Source organism: Aricia agestis, chromosome 1 (genome assembly GCF_905147365.1).
Source record: "Aricia agestis chromosome 1, ilAriAges1.1, whole genome shotgun sequence".
Taxonomy (NCBI): Eukaryota; Metazoa; Arthropoda; class Insecta; order Lepidoptera; family Lycaenidae; genus Aricia; species Aricia agestis.
In genome coordinates, this window is record NC_056406.1 from 25042817 (window position 1) to 25069401 (window position 26585).

At 36.4% G+C, this 26585-nt stretch overlaps 1 protein-coding gene and 2 long non-coding RNA genes across 3 annotated transcripts in view; 2 read left to right on the plus strand and 1 right to left on the minus strand.

Annotated features, from left to right (window-relative positions):
* LOC121727404 overlaps positions 1 to 26585 on the plus strand; it is a 130056-nt gene that overhangs the window by 88689 nt on the left and 14782 nt on the right. The gene's annotated exons all lie outside the window — the stretch shown is intronic.
* LOC121727453 lies at positions 160 to 11020 on the plus strand. The gene is made up of 3 exons (XR_006035677.1): positions 160 to 280; positions 3593 to 3602; positions 11010 to 11020. It is a non-coding gene; the product is annotated as an uncharacterized LOC121727453 (long non-coding RNA).
* On the minus strand, positions 4799 to 24952 carry LOC121727448. Its single transcript, XR_006035676.1, has 3 exons — positions 24942 to 24952; positions 18099 to 18103; positions 4799 to 4889 (listed from the first exon to the last, which is right to left on the minus strand). It is a non-coding gene; the product is annotated as an uncharacterized LOC121727448 (long non-coding RNA).

Here is a 26585-nt window from a genome sequence, read left to right on the forward strand (position 1 = left end):
AGATTTATCGAGCTATAATATACATCTTTACATTATAGCTGTCGTGTGTGAATCTGTTATTCCTTGTCAGTTGTCGAACTGTCTACAGGGTGTAACCAAACTAAATGAAAGATCAACTTTTTTTTCACTTTTGTATAGAAAAATTCATGACGCTGCTGGGGCTTGCCCGAACAGATCACAAAATAAATTTTACTCTTTCACCGCTGCTACTTTCCCAGTAAACTTTATGTAAGGGACATACAAACCCTAAAGTATTATCACTTAGTTTTGTTACAACCTCGTATTGTTCATATAGTTCACAATAATATGATGTAAAACCTTGCATATGCAATTATTCTCATGTAAGTGAGCTGCCGTTGTCGCTTTTCATTACTTCGCCGCCACTCATCATACAAAGCCCCCGGAAAACGCCTCTTACGCTGATGGCTCGCAATAAAGAAGGACACCTTGTTGTGTTAATATGTTTGTTTACGTTTATATGCTGAATTGTAAGCTAACGTTACTTAATATTCTGCATACAAAGATACTACAATAAATAAATTTTAATATAATAAACTGTGCTAGCGTGGTTCATTTATTTTAAGTTATCAGTTAGTCATAATTGCTGACTAATTGTCAATGATTTTACTGCAAACTCAAGGCATAAATCATAATAGACTCCGAAAGGAAGGGAACTTTTTGATTTTGGCACAGGTATGGACTATGGAGTAAACTACGGGGAAGGATGTAGAGTACTTTTCATCACAAAGAAAAGTACCTCTTATAAGGGACCTTGACTATGCGCCGGAAATATATAATAGTACTAGATAATGCCCGCAACTCCGTTGCGCCTAAGATGATCGCGCGGGAACCGTACACTTTGCAGGGATAAGTGAATCCTATTACCCATATCCTTTCCCGGGACTCAAAAATCTCCATCTTTCCCGGGACTCAAGAATCTCCATACCAAATTTCGGCAAAATCAGTCAGAGGTTTGAATGTGAAAAGGTGACAGACAGACACACTTTAAATTTTATAATATTAGTATGGATATGGACATAATACTAAAAATTTGACGATAAAATAATATGATAATTAATTCATAATTTAATTAAATCCTGAATGAGTGTAATAATGGAGCGGTTATTTACATAGTTAAAACTCGTTTACCCACGGGCTATGATAGTAATTGATTTATTTACACTAAACTTTACAACTTTCGGGTCAAACGAAAGCACTCGTGTTAAAATGTCCAAAGCTATAAATCCATACTAGTCCATACTAATATTATAAATGCGAAAGTATCTCTGTCTGTCTGTCTGTTTGTCTGTCTGTCTGTCTCGTTTTCACGCCAAAACTACTGAACCGATTGCAATAAAATTTTGTACACAGTTATTCTGGAGTCTGAGAAAGGACATAAGCTACATTTTGATGTGGGAAAATATCTTATTTCCATGAAAATATCGATGAAAATGAATTCGCATTGCGCGTGGCCAGCGCTCATCCCGGGGGTCCTGGGTTCGAGTCCCGCAGGCGGAACAAAAAGTTTTCAATGTTCCTGGGTCTTGGATGTGTATTAAAATAAAATTTCAAAAATCTTAAATATATTTTATGCATAATATTATAAAAAATCCAGAAATATATCGATGCAATGAACATTTTAGTTCTAATACGATTCAACAGATCAATCTGATCAATGCAATCAACATTTTAATTCTAATATATGAAAACAGATGGCGTTTTATTTTTTACTAAATATATTTTATGTATAATATAAAAAAATCCAGAAATATATCGATGCAATGAACATTTTAGTTCTAATACAATTCAACAGATGGCGTTTTATTTTTTACTGCATTGTAACATAGAACTAATCATACTTATTACTTACTAGCTGTTGCCCGCGACTTCGTCCGCGTGGACTTCAGTTTATAAGGCGCGATGTCAACAAAATTGGTGTCAAAAGCTTTTATAAAAAAACCCTGGTACCCCTTAAATCAATACAGCTGTGCAGTGTGCACACAATAAGTATTTCATTTTTTTATATTAAACTTTATATTTTATGCCAAATTTTAAAGCCAATTACACAACTTTACCAATAAACTATTTATCATTGATAGGTTTAAGGTTACGTCACTGCACAGATAAAGTACTGAGTTATTTAATACCGTAGAATAGATATAACAATCGAAAAAATCGAAACTTAAATATAAGATACCACCTCTTATAGAAAGACTTTTGATCAAGCGTCAGCACGATGTAGAAGACGCACGGCGCCATCTATTATGAATTTTTGGAACTAACATAATTTGAACAAATTTACGCATTTTCACCCCCTGACAACCCTTTTTTCCAGTAAAAAAGTAGCCTATGTCCTTTCTCAGGCTTTAGACTATCTGTATACAAAATTTCATTACAATCGGTTCGGTAGTTTTGGCTTTTGGCGTGAAATCGAGACTGACAGACAGACAGAGATACTTTCGCATTTATAATATTAGTATAGATTATGTGCACACTGTACAGCTGTTTTTGGGTATTTTGATTACTAAAGGGCTGCGCTACACCGGAATGGCAGCGGCGAGGCGAGGACTTTCAGCGCTGCCATTCCGGTGTAGCGCGGCCCTAAGAGGGTACCACTTACCAGGGTTTTAAAAAGTTTTTAAATTTGACACAAATTTTGTTGACACCGCGCGCTATAAACTAAAGTCCACGCGGACGAAGTCGCGGGCAACAGCTAGTTTTATATAAATTCACAACGCTAAAGCTCACAGGAGCTTTACGTTGATTCAGAAAGTTTTTTATGTATATTGTAAATTTTGTAAAAAGTTGCTTTTAGTTTTTAGGGTTCCGTACCCAAAGGGTAAAAACGGGACCGTATTACTGAGACTTCGATATCTGTCGGTCTGTCTGTCTGTCTACAGGCTGTATCTCAAGAACCGCATATAGCTAGACTTCTGAAATCTTCACAGAATGTGTATTTCTGTTGCCGCTACAACAACAAATAATTTTTGGCCTATTTTTGCTCTATAACGGTACGGAACCCTTCTTGCGCGAGTCCGACTCGCACTTGGCCTATTATTTTAAATCTACAAATGTGAACAAAGACTCAAAATAATCAAAAACCAAATAATTGAGGTTTACACCACACTCCGCTAAAACTCAACTCTCCTTTAATATTTTATTAATTCTGTTATTTACTGCCGCACTAAGAGTGGAACATTAATTACTTAAATGTAATTCATTCAAAATTTTGACATAAGCCCCATACATTATCTGTCAAACTCTTCATTTAATTGAAGGTTAATCATAACGTGATGTCTCTGAGTACAGCGGTTATTCTTTTTGTTTCATCACAAATCCAATAAATCGTTGCTCAAGAGTTTAATATTAAAACTCCTTTAGAAAAGTAAAATTTAAAATGATTTAAAATTTTAAATTTAATATTTAAAATTTCTTATTTAACAAATGAAATCATTCAAGAGAAAATTTTAATTTCATTATAAAATATTGTTTATTTTAAATGAACATAATACTAAAAATTTAAAATTTCATTATAAAATAATGTTTATTTTAAATGAACATAATACTAAAAATTTAAAATTTCATTATAAAGTATTGTTATCGTTAGAAATTATAAGAAAAATAACAAAATACTAAAAATACCTTGTGTATATTTACAATATTTCTGGATTTGTTGAGTAAATATCTTGTATCGTCAGACTGTCATATCCATGTTCGTAATCGTTATCACAAAATCACAAACGGAATATGAACCCCCCCTTTTTTAAAGTCAGTTAAAAACCGGACCAAGGAAAATCGTAATCAGTAAATTGGTTGATAAAACAACGATGTTTTCGAATAACGATTCGAAAACATCGTTGTTTTATCAACCGATCTGTCTGTCATCCGTACCGTAGTCAATAGTCATCCATGATCCAACCAATCAAGTCCTTCGGCAACATGACCGCTTCCCCTGGGATTGACACGTAGGGTGTTGATTGACGTGTGGCGTGACCTGTCGTGACCCGACGTGACCCGACGTCCGCCGCTAATGAGCACGACTGATAAGGATACGGGCTGATGTCACAAAGGACGTAGGATGCAGGAGCAGAATTAGTAATTAGTAATTACATTGCTGATAGCATCAAAAAAGATGTTTGTTGTTTAATGCGATTATTATAATTATTGCATAGTGCATTGTTGTTTTGATACCAAGCCTACTAGTAATCCTCGTACTTGAATCTAGGGGACCAAATTTCGTACCTGCGAGTTCCGCTCTCCTGTCAATGTAGGGTAATTATTTCCAGGCCTATTTATCCATTTAATTGTCCCATTTTTATGCCTAAACCAATTAAAATTTTTGTTATGGAGATACTTAGATAAGGACATAGGATAGTTTGGGCCTGTTTCACCACTTCCTGATAAGTGCCGAATAGGCTATCCACCACTTAAATTGTCTTTAAAAAAAGTTCGGTTCAGGTGCGGTAAACGACGAATTTTTTAAGATTTCACTTGAATATTATTATTTTTTCAGCTTACCTTCACAAATTACAATATTTGTTATGGAGGCACTTCACTTGGCTATTTGTATTTGTGTATTTGATGTATTCGCCAAACAATCACCATGTGTAGATGGTATGTTTGACAAATATTGGCCTTATTTGCCTATTTGATAAATATGACCAATACCAAATACACGTATCCGTACCTTTGTCGGTTTTTGACGCACATCAAAGGAGTCAAATAGGCAAGTAAAGAAAATCAAGTAAAAGTTTGGTATTTGACGTCCATGTGTGACGGTCGTGTTTGCCTATATTTGCTTGTTTGCGTATTCGTCAATAATGTTGTCAAATACAACAAATAGCCAATAGCAAATACAAATAGCCATGTGAAGTGTCTCCATTACAGATCTTTGTGCCTGCGGGCATTACAAACAAAAAACTTAATCCCTCTTTTAAATATCGTGTGTAAACCCTGGTCCTGGACTGTGCCCGCTCCACTGAACACAAATTCAATTACGATTTACGACGAAGTTTTACTAAAAATATAACCTTTGTTCGACCGAGACTCATTTGTGAAGTTTGGAGATCGTTTCATTATCATATCTATTTAATTATAACTTAAAAGAGCGTAAAATTGTGATAAAATTAAAAAAGTTTCTAGAATAAGAATAGAAAAGTTATTAGAAAGCTCTTAGTAATTAGTACATAGGTAATTTTAGTTATTCTACGCTCAGCAGTCACTACACTACACTAGTAATTAGTACGTAGGTAATAATGTTTAGGGTAATAAACCTTTAGGGTCAATTCAGACCGCAACTCGACGCGTAGATTATATATTTCTAAATTTGTATGAATTTGACAGATTTACAAGACGTCTCACCGCACGCTCACGAAATCTGTCATTAGCTTTGTCCACACTGTGCCTTTTCGTAAAGGGCATGCGTTATAGCGCAGTCAACAGCGAACGTGAGGCATGCGCACGCATGCGCTCTGACCGTATCCAAAACTTTCGCTTTGTTATTTTGTTTCAGGAATTTCTTATGACCAAATAAGCCGCACATATTTCACCCAGTAAAATGTTCTTGTCGCACAAGTTACAAGAAGCTGACAAACACTGCAACTGAACGAAAATGACAATGTTGGCGTTGCGTTCGTTGGCGCATTCAATTATTAAATGCATTTACGCGTCGCGTTGCGGTCTGAATTGACCCTTAGGCTGAAGCAGGTACCTGCTTCTATCTTCTACTCACTCTTTTTACTTACGGGTGTGATAGAGAAGTAGCTTCAGTTTAATGGCCTCATTTCTTCATGTCCAGCGGCCGGACTGTATTCACCTATCGATTCTTCCCCCTTTCACTGACATAATAATATAATTTTTTGCGCGTGCAAAAAGACAAAAAGCTGGTTGATGGCCCAATTTTTCCGTCGCTCTTTCTCTATGTGTACTATTCTATACAAATTGGCGTCTTCAAAGATAATGAAGTATACAACATTATGCTTAAAATATTATGATAGGAGCACTGTAAATTACATCTAAAACACTTATTAGCTTCATTATACCTAAAAGCTTAGGTTAGCTTACTAAAAGCTCTAATGGTAACCAGATATACACAGCGCTGTAAGTTTAAACTTTTACAAGCTTAATGTTGTTTGTCACTTTTAGGTAGCATTAATTATAAAGTTTGTGGGTATACAAACAAATATATAAAACTTTGTTAGTACTAACTACATTTTGAGCTTTTCTAGACTTACTTTTCGGTAAAAACTCGAATTAGGAAGGCTATTTTAAATACTTACTTATTATTTTATTGCTAACTCTTTTCTTCTACTTACTTTTAATAATAATATAAATAATCATACTATGTAATATTATAAATGCGAAAGTCCTTTTATTTGTCACCTTTTCACGCCCATACCACTGAACGGAATTTGCTGTTTGGTATGGAGATACTTTGAGTCCCTGCCCCTGTAGACAAGTGGCAAAACGCTAACGCTAACGCTTGCGCTAGCGCTACAAAATATATGGATTTGACATTAGTATTCGCTAGCGAAGCGATGACTTGTGTCAAATCGCATACATTTTGTAGCGCTAGCGTTAGCGTCAGCGTTAGCGCTTTGCCACTTGTCTACAGGCCCTGGATAGGACAGAGGATGTTTTTATCGAATATCACTTTAAACGAATTTTGGCCCAACGGAGTCGCGGGTGTTATCAGCTACGTAGTATTTTATATAGGTACTTGAATTAACACGTAAAACAGTAATATTTTATAACAAACGAAACAATAAATTATAATTAGGACATCGTTACAATAAAGTCGGCCCTAAAGTTTTTACGATGACCCTTTGGTACTCCCTTCTCCCAACGTGTTTACGACGCGACGGTCAGTTCCTAGCCGAGGGTTGCCAGGTGCTAATCCGAAAAATCGTACAAAGCAGACAGCTTAGCCGGACATTTGTATAAAAAAGCCGGAAACTCTACTGTACACTCAGAGTATAGCGTTCAAGCGTGTGCAAATATTTTGATTTAACCGATTTTACATTTATTCTAATAACCTGTCTCAAATTGGCAGGATTTTCATATAAAATTATATAACAATACAAAAGCCTTTTATTTGGGCCGGACACGCAAACAAAAAGCCTGACAGTGTCCGACTTTGTCCGGACGCCTGGCACCCCTACCCGTTAGGGTAGGGGTGCTACTTTTAATGCTACCAGAGTGGGGTTACCCACTCTCTGTGTTCAGATGTATTCTTCCTTTGAACCTATAATACTAAACCTTATGTCTTGGGCATAAATGTGCTGTAAACAGTGTATATGTATTTCAATTATAATTCAATCTACCCGCGGTTTTTTAATTTTATTACCTGTTTCTGAAGTTGTTTCAAAATATTGTAAGGTATTGGCAAAATAATGAGAAAACTGTTTTAATGTTTTATGAAGAGCTCTGATCAAATATACTTTTTGTTACTATAATATCCTTATTCTTTACTAATATTATTAATGCGAAACGATGCTATTTGCTTTAACGAAGAAATCCGATACAACCTTTATTAATGACTCTGTAGTTTAATTATACACGGCCTTAGCCCGTTATAATCCGCTGATCCGCCGGATTATTGTCTTCAGAGTTACCGACAGACTGACAAGCGAATCTCTATTGAAGACCCAAGTGGATAAAGTGTATAACAAACGTTTTGTAACACAAGTACTCATTAGTACTCACTTTCTACTTCCTACTTATATTATAAAGGCGAAAGTTTGTTTGGATGTATGGATGTATGGATGTGTGGATGTATGGATGTTTGTTACTCTTTCACGCAAAAACTACTAAACGGATTTTAATGAAACTTTACAATAATATAGCTTATACATCAGAATAACACATAGGCTACAATTTTAACCGACTTTCAAAATGGGGGAGGTGTTATGTTCGTTTACTTATGTTCAACGATTACTCCGCCGTTTGTAAACCGATTTTCAAAATTTTTCTTTTGGTATATAGGGTATCATCCCAATTTGGTATTATATGCACAAAAGTGGTGATCTGATGAAGGATGCATAAGTAATCGAGGGAACTCCTCAAAATTTATATGGAAACATGTGGTGACTTCGGTTTCGTGAGAAGTATTCTAAGCATATGCTACCAACAAGTAATATTTTGCACCGAGATATATACCTGGTATACCGTGGTTCGGAAGGTGCTGAGAGAACTCCTGATTCTTTATAGATACAAGTTTGGGAGTTTCGGCGTTTATTTTAAGAACGGAAAGCATATGCTACTATGCAAATTACATTAATCATCATCATCACTACCATATTATTATACCATACATCGTCCCATGGTTATGACTTATGAGCCTATAATGACCCTGTCATTGGTACTTTTCATAGTCTTTTAGATCGAGACTCGAGTTTGTCAAGCGATAATTGAAAAAAATCTATTCTTAATATTATAAACCTGAAGAGTATGTTTGCTTGAACGCACTTATCTCAGGAACTATTTATCAAGTAAGACTATAGGCTATATATTATCACGCTAAGACCGAATGCGACCGAAGAAACTCAGGAAATGTGGGAAAAACGTGGGAAATATTAGAATTACGAACTACTGGAGCAATTTTTATGGCAATATTTGGCACAGATATAGAGTAGACCAAGTGAAGGGAGTAGGGATATAAGAGCTATTTTTTATGGGAAAATGTACGGTTTCCGTAAAAATTCCTAATTTACGCGGGCGAAGCCGCGCGGGACATCTAGTCCCTCATAATTTGAACAAAACGTGTGAAACCTACTTCGTCATGACCATTGACCATGCGTGTAAATCTACTTGAAATCCACATTTTTGATGATGTGTAAGTATGGTTTAGTGTGGTGATTTGTAACTTTATTTCATCTGAATGCATTTTAAATTGAAACAATGGGGGGCACTATAACATAATTTGTACTTAAAGTGGGCAGTAGACAAAATAAGTTTAAGTATTCTAGCTCAGGGGTTCCTAATCCCTGAGCTTTAGAAGTTTTGCTAAAGTTTCGATATATTATGTATGCTAAAATGTAAGGTTGGACAGTGGACTTGCGTCCGCCTGAATGCGCGGTTTGGCGGCTACACCACTACGGAGTACGGTATCACAAGCAATTGTATGTAAGTGACAGCGCGACCACGCCGCTATTTATATAAATCGTTACGTATTACTATTGCTTGTGATCTCGCGGCCGCGGCGTAGCGGCGAAAACGCGCGTTCAGACGGGGTGCCGGTTGGCAGCGGGGGACATGAAGCAACCGCAGATGACGTGTCGTCGCGACACTACTGGTTTCTATGTATTTCGATGAAATACCCTTAGCGACACGAAGCTAGCGACACTTTTCATAGAAACATATAGAAACCAGTAGTGTCGCGACGACACGTCGTCTGCTGCCGCTTCATGTAGCCTTTATGTATAATAGCTCCCACACCGGTTTCGGTGACGGTGGCCGGTTTCATTGAAATCAGGCCAGCTACGCGTAACGCGGAAGTAATTTTGTAGTGCCCAAGTGTGTGCGCAATCAGAGAGAGAGATCAGGCGCAGGCCCGACTTTTTACATGCCCATCCGACGCATGGATCATCTTACTTGTCAGATAATCAGGTGATCAGCCTGCATTGTCCTGACCAAACTTGGAACAAACATGTTTCCAACGCGGGAATTGAACCCACGACCTCCGAGTCAAGAGCCGCGCTCTATACCACTAGACCACGGAGGCGTTGCCTTCATGTAATTAGCGCTTTATAGTCCAAATCACATGGCTAGTCGGAGAAATCGTAACGTGATTTGTGACACGGTAATACAAGAATTTCAGTCAAACAAAACTTTAACGTTAGAATCTCAGATCAGTAACGTTCTAAGAATCTGAGTTATTCAGTACTGTAACGCTACAATCTCAATTCTACGAAATTATGTTCTTCGAATTCAGAAGCGAATGCTAGAATTTCTTTTCAGAGGAACATTTTTCCGGAATTCTTTAGAGTTTAGGTCTTTGATACTTGACCTTATAATTGAAGTCTTTCGTTCTGGCACTTTCCTTAAAGCGGTAGGAAAATGTAGAATGCTTTAGGACTTTATCTCATCGACGGTGACTAATTGATAAATATATTACAACCAGAAGGTTTTATTGTTGATCGTACTACTCAGAGATGAATATTAATTAGGTACTTAAATGCAATTAAATTAAAATGTTGACAAAAGCCCCATACATTATCTGTCAAATTCTTTATTTAAAATGGATATATAATTACTAATTAATATTCGTCTTTGAGTGCAAAAGTCAGAACAATATTGAATTACTACATCCTCGCAACTTGAAATACGCTCAAAATGAAATCCCGCAGTAAGATTTTTCCTCAATAACAAGCGGCCTATGTCCCTCTTTGTTTAGACTTTTAGAGCATTAAATCATTGCAAAGCAAAAAAAATATCATTGCAGTACATATTTCGGAACCGATGCAAACTAACAAGCGTTTGTGTTCATTTTAGTACAGGCAACTCTATAATATTCAAAACAACGTCCAGTTAAAGCCCAAGTCAAAGTTTACTCAAATCTCAGAATTGCCGACCTGAGTCCGTAGTCGTGGCCGCTGACCCGACATGACATTTACCTAACTCAAGTCGATGAAAATTTGATTTGCTCCGGCATTTTTCCTCTTATTTTATTGGATTTTTATTGGACTTACGTAATGCGTTGTGTGATTTGTTTATAAGTAAGATTTTTTCATTGATCGACAGTTGATCAAATATGTTATTTCTGGCTTTTTATTTTGGACTAGAGATCGCCCAGTAGTCGAAATTCGATCTTATTAGGACTACTACCTATATTTTGTAAAAAATATTGACTTCATCATAGTTTTTTCAATTCTTGTCTCTGGGACTCAGCTGCTCTCAGACTGGCCGTTTAAACATTGTGTAATAGTATCTAAAATTAAATAAAAAAAAAAACAATAATCAATTTTCAATTTGTCAACTTGTTGTCAACAGACTTCAACCATAAATAAAAGAGTATAATTCGTAGGCTTGTCACTCAAAAATCTGTCATTTTTCCTAGTAGTAGTGTCGTAGTGTGTGTAACGTTTTATTTGTTAAAAATATATGGATGCTGTTAAGCATTCGTGTGCTAACCCACACAAAAATCACGTATTGAGTTATGAATGCAGTTATGTTCTTTAGATGATTTAGAACAAGACTGCATTCAAAATTTTACGACAAAAAAAATTGTGGGTTAGGTCACTAATGCTTAACAGCGACCATATAATATGATAAAAGCATCGTTTTAATATAATATTAGCTCGATGCACTCCTTCATCATATAAACTATAACTGTGCAAAATTTCATGCACCTACGTTTCCCCATTTTTCGTAAAAAGGGTTACAAAGTTTTTCTCTCACGTATTAATATATAGATAAGCAGCCTATCATCAGCCTCATCATTGGTCTTCATTCTAGTTTTTAGAATGAAGACTAATGATGAAGCTGGCAGGTAATCAAAGCTGGTAGAAGGGGGGGGGGGGGGGGGGGACACTAGACTACGGAGTACGGTATCACAAGCAATTGTATGTAAGTGACAGCGCGACCACGCCGCTATTTATATAAATCGTTACGTATTACTATTGCTTGTGATCTCGCGGCCGCGGCGTAGCGGCGAAAACGCGCGTTCAGACGGGGTGCCGGTTGGCAGCGGGGGACATGAAGCAACCGCAGATGACGTGTCGTCGCGACACTACTGGTTTCTATGTATTTCGATGAAATACCCTTAGCGACACGAAGCTAGCGACACTTTTCATAGAAACATATAGAAACCAGTAGTGTCGCGACGACACGTCGTCTGCTGCCGCTTCATGTAGCCTTTATGTATAATAGCTCCCACACCGGTTTCGGTGACGGTGGCCGGTTTCATTGAAATCAGGCCAGCTACGCGTAACGCGGAAGTAATTTTGTAGTGCCCAAGTGTGTGCGCAATCAGAGAGAGAGATCAGGCGCAGGCCCGACTTTTTACATGCCCATCCGACGCATGGATCATCTTACTTGTCAGATAATCAGGTGATCAGCCTGCATTGTCCTGACCAAACTTGGAACAAACATGTTTCCAACGCGGGAATTGAACCCACGACCTCCGAGTCAAGAGCCGCGCTCTATACCACTAGACCACGGAGGCGTTGCCTTCATGTAATTAGCGCTTTATAGTCCAAATCACATGGCTAGTCGGAGAAATCGTAACGTGATTTGTGACACGGTAATACAAGAATTTCAGTCAAACAAAACTTTAACGTTAGAATCTCAGATCAGTAACGTTCTAAGAATCTGAGTTATTCAGTACTGTAACGCTACAATCTCAATTCTACGAAATTATGTTCTTCGAATTCAGAAGCGAATGCTAGAATTTCTTTTCAGAGGAACATTTTTCCGGAATTCTTTAGAGTTTAGGTCTTTGATACTTGACCTTATAATTGAAGTCTTTCGTTCTGGCACTTTCCTTAAAGCGGTAGGAAAATGTAGAATGCTTTAGGACTTTATCTCATCGACGGTGACTAATTGATAAATATATTACAACCAGAAGGTTTTATTGTTGATCGTACTACTCAGAGATGAATATTAATTAGGTACTTAAATGCAATTAAATTAAAATGTTGACAAAAGCCCCATACATTATCTGTCAAATTCTTTATTTAAAATGGATATATAATTACTAATTAATATTCGTCTTTGAGTGCAAAAGTCAGAACAATATTGAATTACTACATCCTCGCAACTTGAAATACGCTCAAAATGAAATCCCGCAGTAAGATTTTTCCTCAATAACAAGCGGCCTATGTCCCTCTTTGTTTAGACTTTTAGAGCATTAAATCATTGCAAAGCAAAAAAAATATCATTGCAGTACATATTTCGGAACCGATGCAAACTAACAAGCGTTTGTGTTCATTTTAGTACAGGCAACTCTATAATATTCAAAACAACGTCCAGTTAAAGCCCAAGTCAAAGTTTACTCAAATCTCAGAATTGCCGACCTGAGTCCGTAGTCGTGGCCGCTGACCCGACATGACATTTACCTAACTCAAGTCGATGAAAATTTGATTTGCTCCGGCATTTTTCCTCTTATTTTATTGGATTTTTATTGGACTTACGTAATGCGTTGTGTGATTTGTTTATAAGTAAGATTTTTTCATTGATCGACAGTTGATCAAATATGTTATTTCTGGCTTTTTATTTTGGACTAGAGATCGCCCAGTAGTCGAAATTCGATCTTATTAGGACTACTACCTATATTTTGTAAAAAATATTGACTTCATCATAGTTTTTTCAATTCTTGTCTCTGGGACTCAGCTGCTCTCAGACTGGCCGTTTAAACATTGTGTAATAGTATCTAAAATTAAATAAAAAAAAAAACAATAATCAATTTTCAATTTGTCAACTTGTTGTCAACAGACTTCAACCATAAATAAAAGAGTATAATTCGTAGGCTTGTCACTCAAAAATCTGTCATTTTTCCTAGTAGTAGTGTCGTAGTGTGTGTAACGTTTTATTTGTTAAAAATATATGGATGCTGTTAAGCATTCGTGTGCTAACCCACACAAAAATCACGTATTGAGTTATGAATGCAGTTATGTTCTTTAGATGATTTAGAACAAGACTGCATTCAAAATTTTACGACAAAAAAAATTGTGGGTTAGGTCACTAATGCTTAACAGCGACCATATAATATGATAAAAGCATCGTTTTAATATAATATTAGCTCGATGCACTCCTTCATCATATAAACTATAACTGTGCAAAATTTCATGCACCTACGTTTCCCCATTTTTCGTAAAAAGGGTTACAAAGTTTTTCTCTCACGTATTAATATATAGATAAGCAGCCTATCATCAGCCTCATCATTGGTCTTCATTCTAGTTTTTAGAATGAAGACTAATGATGAAGCTGGCAGGTAATCAAAGCTGGTAGAAGGGGGGGGGGGGGGGGGGGGACACTAGACTCTAACGATTTTTTCCACTTTAAAACTTAATATTTCTCAAACGGATCCCTCAATCGGAAAATGATCTATGAATACTCATAATATTTTTAAAAACCTTTTCAACGACACTCGGGTGGACGCGAAAAAAAATCATCCCCGCTTGATGTGTAGGGAATGTGCCATAAAGAAAAATATTTTTTTAAGATTTCATGTACCTACGATTTTGTCGGCATCATTAATATGTGCATTCATGCCAAATTACAGCTTTGTAGGTCCTGTAGTCTCTGAGCAAAACCGTGGACAAACAGACAGACAAACGGACAGACGGACGGACAGACCGAAACTATAAGGGTTCCTTGTTGACAACGGAACCCTAAAACGGTTCTTGGAGCACCATGAATGCTAGGTGCAATGAGGAATAATTTAGTTTTCGCAGTGCAGCTACGTTTGGTATTAGATTGATGCATTTAGGATAAGGATCGAGCAGTTCCGAGCTCGAAATATCTTGACAATATTACCGGGGAACATGTACTCCAGTACATACCAACTATATGGTGGTAAAAGTTCGTATCGCAAACCTTTTCGGACATTTACCATTAGGAATTGGTAGATCTTAGGTTTTACTAGAAAATCTTAGGATTTACTGCAGTTCGAGCTTTTACAGTAACACATACATCTCATGGAAATGTTGAATGTTTGTAATAAAACTAGACCTTTGCCAAATCATCCACAAAGTTTGATGTCCTTTGAAGATTAATATCCTGTGCTTAAACCTAGGTCCGCCTACAGATTATCTCTCATTAATTCTATGTTACTGAAAATTAATATCTTGTATATTTATAAGATAATATTATAATATTATGTTTATAGTAGGTATGACGGGCGTATTTTTAATTTCTGGAGATGGAGAAAAAATATTTTTACCACCGTCTGAATCCATCCTTCCAGCCTATAATAGACTTTTAAAATAAGATATTACTGTTGAATATCTATGTCCAGTATATTTTTAAAGGTCGTAGGCTAGGTCATTGCAGGCGTCCTCAAACGCTGGACCCTTCAACCCTTTACCAAACAAGTAATAAGGTCCCTCCCTCGAGATTCCCTCAATAATGTCAAAGGGATTTAACAAAAAATATCAAAGTCATATTTCCAAACAATCACGAATCCAGACGGTTTATATATTATACATATTACCGATTCATGTTCGGGGTCACCTCCCCATGGGGGTTTACCCCGGGGGGTTAGCCCCTAGGGGTCGAACCTCCTTCCGGCGCCTCACAGTGGTCCGAAATCGCTAAATAGTGGACATTCGCAAAAAAGATCGATTTTGATGTGGAAAAAAATACCATCCGATAGATTTTAAGAGGAGTAACAATAAATCCTTATTAAGTTTTTTATAAAAATGTATATTTAAGGTGAAAAAAAAAATACGAAAATGTTGTATGGGAAAGAATCTAATACTTAAATAAATTTTTTGCAAAAACTACTAAGTCATTCTGGTTCATTTTTGCAACAAGTAAAGTTCTAGTGGTATACCACTAGAACTTTACTTGTTTTATTTCAAAATTTTGAAATAATTTTACTAACTTTTTAGGTGTGGAAAAAATACTATTCGAAAGATTTCTTAAAGAGTAACAATAAATCCTTATTAAGTTTTTTATAAAAATGTATTTTTAAGGTGAATAAAAATAATTACAAAAATGTTGTATGGGACAGAATCTATAAATAGATTTTTTGCAATTTGCAATAAGTATTGTTACTTTTTAAGGACTCGTTTTATATATACCCATACAATTTTCGTAATTATTTTTTTTCGCCTTAAAACTTAATTTTTGTGCAAAACTTACAAAGAATTTATTGTTACTCTTTAGAAAACAATCAAATTGTATTTTTTTCCACACCTAAAAGGTTAGTAAAATCTCACCTTAAATATACATTTTTATAAAAAACTTAATAAGGATTTATTGTTACTCTTAAAATCTATCGGATGGTATTTTTTTCCACACCAAAATCGAACTTTTTTGCGAATGTCCACTATTTAGCGATTTCGGACCACTGTGCGCCTTCACAATCACACCGGAACTGGCGCACCTATGAATGCGAATATATTTGTCGATGTCGAGTGGAAATACAATTTTTACGTGATTTTTTATTAGTTCTGCCTTATTATATAATGCAAAATGTATTAGTTTAATTCATTATCATCATCACCGAACACTAGTCTTTTCCTTCCTACCGCTGGAACTTAGGAGTTGTAAGTTGTAACTGTAGGTAACTGTAGAGTAAGGGGCCTCATTACACCTACCGAGTAGAGTGGTGCAGTGCTCTCTATAAATAAAATTATACTCCACTCGGGCTAACTTGTCGCTAGCGGTCGTTGACTCCCTGTCAAAAACTTGTCATTTTCCATATAAACCGCGATTGACAATGAAGTGTCAGATATTGTCAATCGTGGTTTTATATGGAAAATGACAAGTTTTTGACAGGGAGTCAATGACCGCTAGCGACAGGTTAGCCCGAGTGGAGTACCTATAGCCAAAAGCACTGTCTTGAACCTGTCTCGTCACTCTTTTCGGTAGATATTATATCCATTTTGCAGGCCATTAGCACGCTAATTCCCTTCACTACCCTCCCCTATCCCCTTCCCGTCCCTACCCCTATTACCCTATTCCCTCTTAAAAGGCCGGCAACGCACCTGCAGCTCTTCTGATGCTGCGGATGTCCATGGGCGACGGAAGTTGATTTCCATCAGGTGACCCGTTTGCTCGTTTGCCCCCTTATTTCATAAAAAAAAATCTAAAGCTGATGATAGATTGATTAAGTAAGACCCGTGTCGTTATTGCTGATCGTCAAGATATCATCTTCTCTTTCATAATACGATAAACAAGAGAGATAAAAAGATTCATTTTGAATAACACTGGCTCGAATTCATAATCAATTTCAATTTGCCATCAAAACGTTATCAAAACATTGCTTATTTTTAACTACATAGATGACGCCCGTAAATCGACATTTTTCGGGATAAAAAGTACCCTTGTCCTTTTCCGGGACTCGAAGACTCTCCTAACCAATTTCAGAAAAATCGATTCAGCGGTTTGGGCGTGAATGGTAGCAAACAGACACACTTTCGCATTTTTTATTTAATATTGGTATGTATCATCAAGGAAAATATTTCGACTAAAGTTTCTATGGTTTTGTAAATAGCCCTCTAGGTCTGACTTATCTTCCAATTAACCTGTAATGACTTGAACTTTCATTAATATAATGAATGGGGAGAATGTAAATGAATGGGACAATTTGTCCCGGAATTCCACAATTCGTCAGCGGGTGGTTAAGCGGAGATGTCGCCGCCATATTTTATTTTCTGTTTATTGCAAGTTGCTTCATATTTCATGTACCTAGATGGTAACGTAAAAATTGCTTTGGAAAAATTTTCGCGTTAGTAGAGTAATGTTTTTGGTTTCTAATTCCAATATAATATAAGTATTTTCAATTTGGATACTTATAAGATGTAACATAAAAAAATCGGTACCATTATATTATAGCTAAATTAGGCCAAAAATTGTGTTTTTTTTTTATGGGAGCCTCAATATTTTTTTTGTTCTTTTTTAATATTATTATTAGATATTAAAGTACATAATTACATATAAGGAAGGAATTTGTGAAAAGTTCAAGTACGGACCTGTTGCTATTATTGATATAGAGCAAAAAAGGCCAAAAAAATCAGGTTTGTTGTATAAGAGCGCCCGGCCCCTTAAAATATATTAATTTTATTTTTATTTTAGTATTTATTATTATAGCGGCAACCGATTGTAAAAATTTCAACTCTCTAGCTATTACCGTTCTTGAGTTACAGCCTGCCTGCCTAGCATACGCCAACGAGATATCTCACTCTACATCTTTTCTCGATGTTTGATGGTTTGTCTCTTCATCTCTATTGACCCAGCATGGCAAACATTTTTTTCTCGCGTAGATCTATCATCGAAATGACACATTTTATAGAGTTTTGTCGAGATACTGTCAAGATTTTGACATTATGAGACGAGTACCTAGTTTTTAATTATTTCGAGAGCGAGATATCTCGTTAGCGTATGCTAGGTAGGCTGGAGACACGCCACAGACAGACAGACGGACAGACAACGAAGTCTTAGTAATAGGGTCCCGTTTTTACGCAAAGCGTAGCGTTACGCAAAGCGCAAACAAAGGTACGAAACCCTAAAAATAATAATATTATACCATCTCTGTTACAGCGGTAACTTATTTTGAACTAGCCAGGCTTTTAAATATTTTACATAAAGTGCCACATAAGCATTTTCCTCTTTACATAGAATCTTAGTTCGTTACTTTTTATAGCATATTTTTAATTTAATTAGCCTGTAGTCTAGACCTCAATTTAATTTACACGAGCGGTAAAATATAAAAATTTAACTGTAAATGTAAGAGTGCTTGTTCTAATTAGCTGTACACTGCTCAGCAGTCACCACGTAGCTAGTAAGGCTCTGCCTGACGAGACAGCTTGAACATTTTTAAATTACTAATTTGCTTTTATTTTGTCATGGATTGGGTGTTTTAAAAATTCTAGATTGTGGGGCACTCCCACATTTGAGATAGCTGCAAAATATGAATATTGAATATGTATAATAAAACTTATTAGCATTTTATTACTTATTATTTATTAAGGATAACTTTTAACCGTAATAATTACTAGGTACCTGTCGCTAATAACTTAGGTGATGAAATTTTCAACGGGCTTGCAGTAGTTTTTAATTAAATATGATTTTAATTAACTCACTACTAAGAATTCATGACAATTCATAATCCTTCAAACAAAATAGCATCGTTTTGTTTGTGCTAGAAATGCCCTAAGCGAAATATTTTCTTATCGAAATTCTATACAATATATTTGACACAGTAATCTGGTTGAATCTGATAATTGATTCTGATAATTGGCGGAAATTCGCCATGCAATGTATTTTAAATTACCGATGACACACCGTGCCGAAATTACGTCATGTTATATTGTATGCGTTTGCTGGCGTAATCATGCCGAACTTCTGCCGCGGAACTTCGGCATGGTGTGTGTAGACACATTTAATTTAAAGTCCCTGACTTGACCAGTTGGCCTTTAGTCATAAAATGGTTTCATTCAATGAATTCGCTAGTCATTTAATACAACTGACATTATACTGGCTTATAAATATTACTTATCAGTTATCAGTACTCTGACCATTTCGCAGAATTCCATTTTGCCAATGTTTATTGTGTACGTTGTTTATCAATATAAACACTGCTTCTGTGAACACATCTGCGCTATTATTGTGTTATCAACGAATGTTTACGACAAGTACATATTAACACATTGAATTGTATACTTATTATACATTTTAAAATACAAAATGTCTGAACTCTGCTTTCTGCAACTTCGATCGCACATAGTTTGTTGGCAAATAAATTATTTTAGTCGTAATAAAAAGTGTGTGTCTTGCAGGGACTAGTCCCGAGAATGGTTTTTTGACATACAGTATCTTCTTACCCGTCTAAAACGGCACTCCCTAGAACCCAACTTATTTATGTACACTGTCGTTTACTCGATATTAATTAACGTTTCGTCAGTATCGTCAAATATTATTATAACGATAAAGTTCACTTACATTAGCGAGTTACATAACTGTTATACAGGGTGTAACAAAAATAAGTGATAATAATTTAGGGTGTGTACGTGTTCCTTGTAGAGAGCTTACTGTGAAAGTAGCAGCGCTGAAAGACCAAATTTTTTTTTTCACTTTTGTATGGGCAAGCGCCCCAGCGTCACGAGTTTCTCCATACAAAAGTGAAAAAAAATTTTGGTCTTTCAGCGCTGCAACTTTCTCAGTGAACTCTCTACAAGGAATACGTACACACCCTAAATTATTGTCACTTATTTTTGTTACACCTTGTTTAGCGTAGCGTTAAAGCTTATGCAAGGTGTTACAAAACTAAGTGATAAAACTTATGCTGGGTATGTTTCCCTACTATAGACTTTACTGTGAAAGTAGCAGCGCTGAAAGAGAAAATATTTTTTTGTGATTTGTATGGGCAAGCACAGCGCGTCATGCATTTTCTCCTAGCGCCATACAAAAGTAAAAAAAAAGTTACTCTTTCTGCATACTTTCACAGCGAACTCCTTATATTCTTACATGTCTAAAGTACACTTTCTTTTGTTACACCCTGTATAATAAGGTCAAGGGTAATATTATTAACACATAATGTGCTATCGCCAGATATGAGCCCCACCCTTGAGTGACTTAGGGTTAGGTCGCGCTCGATACTAGGCCTAGAAGGTCGTACAGTATATTATTTGTGCTTTATCGCCTCAGTTTAATCTTTAATATCTTCATATACGAAGCTAGTTTATTATCAATCATCATCATCAGATCAAAACACAGCGATTAATTAAAAATAATAATTGATTAAGCCAGCTTTAACCACATGGTTTACAAACTAATGAAACTAATGAAATGCTGCCGAGACGACCACATAATATGCTTTACCCTATAAAAAGATATGAGATCTTATGTAGAGCCGGTTGTTTCGTTACTAACTTCAGATCAGAAACTAAATATTCGCATCACCTCCGCGACGCCGACGGTAGCGAAACGGCGAAGCCATTCATATTTACTGGTATGTAGGATTTATTTTGTTTAAGTTAGGGTCAGTAGAGTTAGGCCGTGTATAGATTCAGAAGCTTGGCTCTACATGAGATCTCATATCTTTTTTCACAGGGTAAACCTTATGTGGTCGTCTCAGCAACATTTTACAAGAAATATTTTTGGTGGGATAAGAGCATTTCCCACCTAGTGGGACGACGATCTCCGCTTAGTTGCAGGCCCATGTTGGATGCGAGTAGCAGGAGATCGTTCATCTTGGCGTTTATTGAGAGAGGCCTATGTCCAGCAGTGGACGACTATAGGCTGATATGATGATGATGATGATGAAGAGCATTTCCACAATTCTTATCTCGCTACAGCCTCAATGTTAGCAGTTAGCAGTTCGGACACAGATTACGAACACAATAGCTGGACAGAACGTGACCAATCTAATATGACTCGGTGAAACGCTTATCAACGTACAATGAAAATACTTCGCAGGATAATAACAAAGTGCAATTCACAGAGTGTAACAAAACAAAGTACAAACAACTTTACTGTATGTATGTGTCTCTTATACAGGGTGTAACAAAAATAAGTGATATACTTTAGGGTGTGTACGTGTTCCTTGAAGAGAGTTCACTGTAAAAGTAGCAGCGCTGAAAGACCAAAAATTTTTTTCAATTTTGTATGGGGAAACTCGTGACGCTCGGGCCCTTGCCCATACAAAAGTGAAATTTTTTTTTCGTTTTTCAGAGCTGCTACTTTCACAGTGAACTCTCTACAAGGAATACGTAAGCACCCTAAAGTATTATCACTTATTTTTGTTACACACTGTATAGAGTTAGTTCACTGTGAAAGTAGCGCTGTGTATATGTCGCAGCCAACTGGTTTAAATAGCCGTTCAATCAAACAGCTAGCCCTTTGACTGAACAACGCCATTCAATCACACGGCTATACGTCGTTTAGCCGACTTATTGACTACAACGTTCAACACTACAGCTAGACGACGCTGAGCCTACTGGTTTAATGGCAAATTAACTAGGGCGACCTTTAGCTTAATCCTTCGATCGCGAATTCTTGGAAATCTATTGTTATTCTATTGTGTCTCGTTCACCGGTGAGCTTATGGGGCTTGATGGGTTAATATGTAATTTGGGAGAATAGGAAAACTTTTTGTATTTTATTGAAAGATTATTCTCGGATTAAGTTTAAGGGGTGACCAAAAGTTTAATGCAATAAGTAAAAATAAAAAAATCTGAGGCGTGTTTTGTGACACGCAGTCACAGTTCTAACCTACCTACTTTTGGACTTTCTGGATTGTGTTTGTTTTTGTTTTGGCGGGGGGCTGCGCGAGCGAGGCGAGCCCCCCTTTTATTTGACGACGGTCGCCGGCTGCTGCCGCAGCACGCTCGATGCGCTCGCTCGGCTCCCTCTGTGTTGTGGTCTAAGTTCTAACCCAACCTAACCAACTTTTGGACTTTTTGGATTGTGTTTGTTTTTGTTTTGACGGGGGGCCGTCCATCAATTTCATAATCCCGTAATTTCTCCTCGAATATTTGTTGAAATTTTGACTCACTCGTATGTGCCTCCACAATTTTTGTCTCTTTAATAACAGTTGTAACTTTTATTAACTACTTTCTTTCCGAAAAACAACCACAAACACCTGCTAGTTGACGCCATATTGTAAATAAAACGCACCTAGCGCCGCAACTGTGCGCGCTGAACTACTTCAATTAGAATTTGAGCGACTTAAATATTCAATCTAAAAGCTAAACGTGTGATTGAATGGCGTTGTTCAGTCAAAGGACTAGCTGTTTGATTGAACGGCTATTTAAACCAGTCGGCTGCGAAATATATATCTTTACTCAATTCAAGTTATTCTTAGTGACGCTGTAATACAGTCACAGTAGGATTTCATGATTAAATTTGCATTATTTACTGTAAACAATCTCCAAATTAATTACAAATATGCGACGGTAGCGAGGATAGTTTCTGACAATCGCGTCACCACATACCTAACTTCCGATATATGAAGCAAGTTTCAGGACATTCTACGTTTATGATTTGGTGGATAATTTCTTGGGGCCAAACTTGGGCACTTTGCGCGTCGGGGCACTCGGGGGGGCAATAAGTTTGGGGCCCGAAATGACGGACGCGACATATTTACACGGGCCTTAACGCCAGAGATTAATTAAATTTTGTCTCCTTTGGGCACGAAGATTGGCTTTGCCGCAATATTAAATATGTATTACAAGATTTGGCAGGGAAATTGCTTGTCACAAAATTCGCTTTATAGTTTTAGCTCTATTTAAAGACATGAATGAAATTCCTGAGACCAAAACGAGCTTTGAAAAGGTATATTTTTCGTTTTACAGTTTACAATAAATAATTAATCAAACGACAAGAAAAGTAAGGAAATATGAAGCTAACTGAGCCAAAAAATGTCAGCCAGTAAATGTCCCTTCATTTAATTCGAGTTATGAAGTATTTTAAATTCACAAGAGATTAACACAATTTGTTACTCGTAGTTCAGTTATTTGTGATGTTTTGACTTTTGACACAATTAAACATAACAATATCCCGAGCAGAGAAGAGATGATAATGATGACGATGAAGAGATGAGATATACAGTGTGTAACAAAACTAAGAGATAATACTTGCAGAGAGTTCACTGTGAAAGACCATTCTTTGTGATTTGTATGGGCAAGCGCCCCCGTATCATGCATTTTTCCATACAATGGTGAAAAAAAAAATACTTTTCAGCGAATCTACTTTCACAGCGAACTCTATATATAATATAGGGAACCCATGCACACCTTAAAGTAATATCACTTACTTTTGTTATTGAGCATGGTCGGCTTTTCTCTCTACCCTACATATTTTTATCCCTAGGGAGCCTATATGCGGTGCGACCGCTGCACTGGTCAAACTGGTCGCAGGCCAACCTGATCGAATTCGTGCACGTAATATTATACTTTAATGCACATAATGAGAGCTTAGGTCAGCCTGCAATCAGTCGGACCGGATGGATCGGCATTCGCGTCTATGGGGGGCTCGAATGATTAATTTGATATCGTACAAGTTACCCAACATAATGTTCCTAACATCATTAGCACAAGAAATAATCTAAATGTTTACCGTCTACCAGATTTTTCGCAGCATTTTAGGCGCCATTGTCGTGTGTCGTGTGTCATGTCTTCCTTACAAAAATAAATTTTCCGTTACTTGAAACTGTACCAGCTTTTTCAGTTTTCGTTTCAAATAATCCAACTATGTTTAATCTCCCTCGAAACTTTAAGGTATTTAAATAGAATAAAATAGTTTGGATAAGCATGAAACAAACAGAATTTGGCGTTGATCCAAGTACAATCGATAAAAATTCGAATGTACAGTGTCGCAAACATAAAATGTGCTTGCAAGATGTCAAACGTTAGTGAATTTCAAATAAGCTTTGTTTCGTTTCGTTTTTTACAAGGGATCTAACAGGGATCTGTTGTTTGAATATCAAATTGAACATTGATCTAAATTTCCCTTATGTACAGTTTTACTATTTCTCTTTCTCTATTTTCTTTTACCGGTACCGTATAAAAACATGTGTGGTGACCACTCATTTTATACTGTTCATGTCTTCAAATATAAACTGTTTTATGGGGTTCTTATATACCTATTATATTACATTTGGACGCTGTTAAGCATTGTGTACGTACTAACCCACACAAAACTTGCGTCATGTCAGTCATGAATGAATGAGATATTCTTTTGATCATTTAAGGTGGAGCCAAACGAGCGGAAATGTGAGTTGCGACTTGTGAGTCGCAAAATTTCGGTCGCGTAAATATCTTTTCATACAAATGAAGACTCACAAAATGACGCTCGTGTGAATCAACAGGAGTTTTGTATGAAACTGAATGCAGCAGAATTTCTGCCAGCCGAAATTCTGCGACTCACACCTATAGTTGTAAACCAGCGGCTTGTAAGCGGGTAGTAACCGATAGCAGCCGCTAGAAACGAATAAACAGCAGCTTGTTACCGGGTAAACAGCCGCTTGTTACCTGACTTGAGCATCGAAGAATAAAACTATTTTCAATGCTTTTTATTGTTAAATTATTATTTAAAATACACTATTTATTTAAATATATTATTTAATTAATATTGATAATAATTAAAATACTTTTTATGTAAAATTAATTAAAATAATTAAAAATTAAAAATAAAAATTAATAAAAATAATTAAAATTTAAAAAATTAAAAATAAAAAAGTAATAAAAATTTAAAAATAATTAAATACTTCATTAAAAATAATTTAAAAATTAAAATAATTAAAATATTAATAATAATAAAAATAAATATACTTACTTACTATTTATTTAAATATATATTATTATAATAGTACTATTAACACTTTAACACAGATTCAGAATGTAATCTATATCAATGAAATGTAACAAGCCGTTACCAGCCGCTATTTATCGCTAGTAATGATAATAAGCCAAAAAAACCGTTATTCGCCGCTTGGCTAGTAATGTTAGCAACCGGCTTCACATCTATACTCACACCTCACAAATTACGCTCGTTTGGCTACGCCCTTAGAACAAGACTGCATTGCAACAAAAAATGTCATAATGGATCACACCGCTTGTAAACGCCCTTTGACCCTCGTGACATATTCAACAACCGGATGTCATCAGCATGTCATTTGTCAGCTGTTAAATGTACTACAATTTTTAAACTCGGTTTTTGAGACTGAATACTTTTTATACGGTGACTCTTTTTACCTTAAACTTATTAACTTTTTTTGTTTTTTGTATGGGCAAATTTGTGATGTTTGGGCATCACACATAGAAGTTAAAAGTAATTCTTTTGGCGCTGCCACTTTCACTGTGAACTCATTTATTTAAAAGGCATTGTTGTCAGTTACACACCTTAGATATCTTTATATTTGTTGACTCCACGGAAACAAGCCATAAGTCACTGTAAACGCCCCAAAATAAACAGTAATAAAAGCCGAATTAGCATATATATTTGATTAATATCCTGCCGACATTATAGAGCAATTTAGGCCCTTATTTTATCCAGGCCCAATGCCTACCTGAATAATAATGCCCTCAGAGAATTCACCCCTTCATTGGAATTTATAGCGGGTGCTCATAGCATACACAATTTTTACAGAACTCCAGCAATTTATACGTGGGAGAGCCATGCTTCGGCACGAATGGGCCGGCTCGACCGGAAAAATACCACGTTCTCACAGAAAACCGGCGTGAAACAGCGCTTGCGCTGTGTTTCGCCGAGTGAGTGAGTTTACCGGAGGCCCAATCTCCTACCCTATTCCCTTCCCTACCATCCCCTATTCCCTTCCCTTCCCATCCCTACCCTCCCCTATTACCCTATTCCCTCTTAAAAGGCCGGCAACGCACCTGCAGCTCTTCTGAAGCTGCGAGTGTCCATGGGCGACGGAAGTTGCTTTCCATCAGGTGACCCGTTTGCTCGTTTGCCCCCTTATTTCATTAAAAAAAAAATGTATAAAAATATACTTTGCGCTAGGTAAATAGGATTTAAATTTACTTAAAGTGCTAAATTAAATTAATTTTGGATGTTATAAAAATTTCGCGCGCCGTTGAATCACAGTTCACACACGTGACTAACTCTGTTAACAAAAAAAATCGCGACTATCCGAAGGTTAATTATAGAGAACGGAACAATGGAATGTAAAACAAAAAGACTTTCGCTTGACCAATGTTATGTGGAAGGGTCATCAATTATTATTTAAAAATATAAAAGTATTGCCGTCAGTTTAGGGGCTGAATATAATATTATGTTATCAAAGAGTTCGGGTAATGGGTAATTCCTTTGTTCACATTTTTCAGACAATTTTAGGAAACTTTGTACAGATATTCATAGGAATATCAAGAATTTTCTTTCCTGTCCATCATAAAATAATAAAAGCATTAAATATTATTTTCGGAATGTTTAACCCTTCGAAATCAAACGGTCAACGGT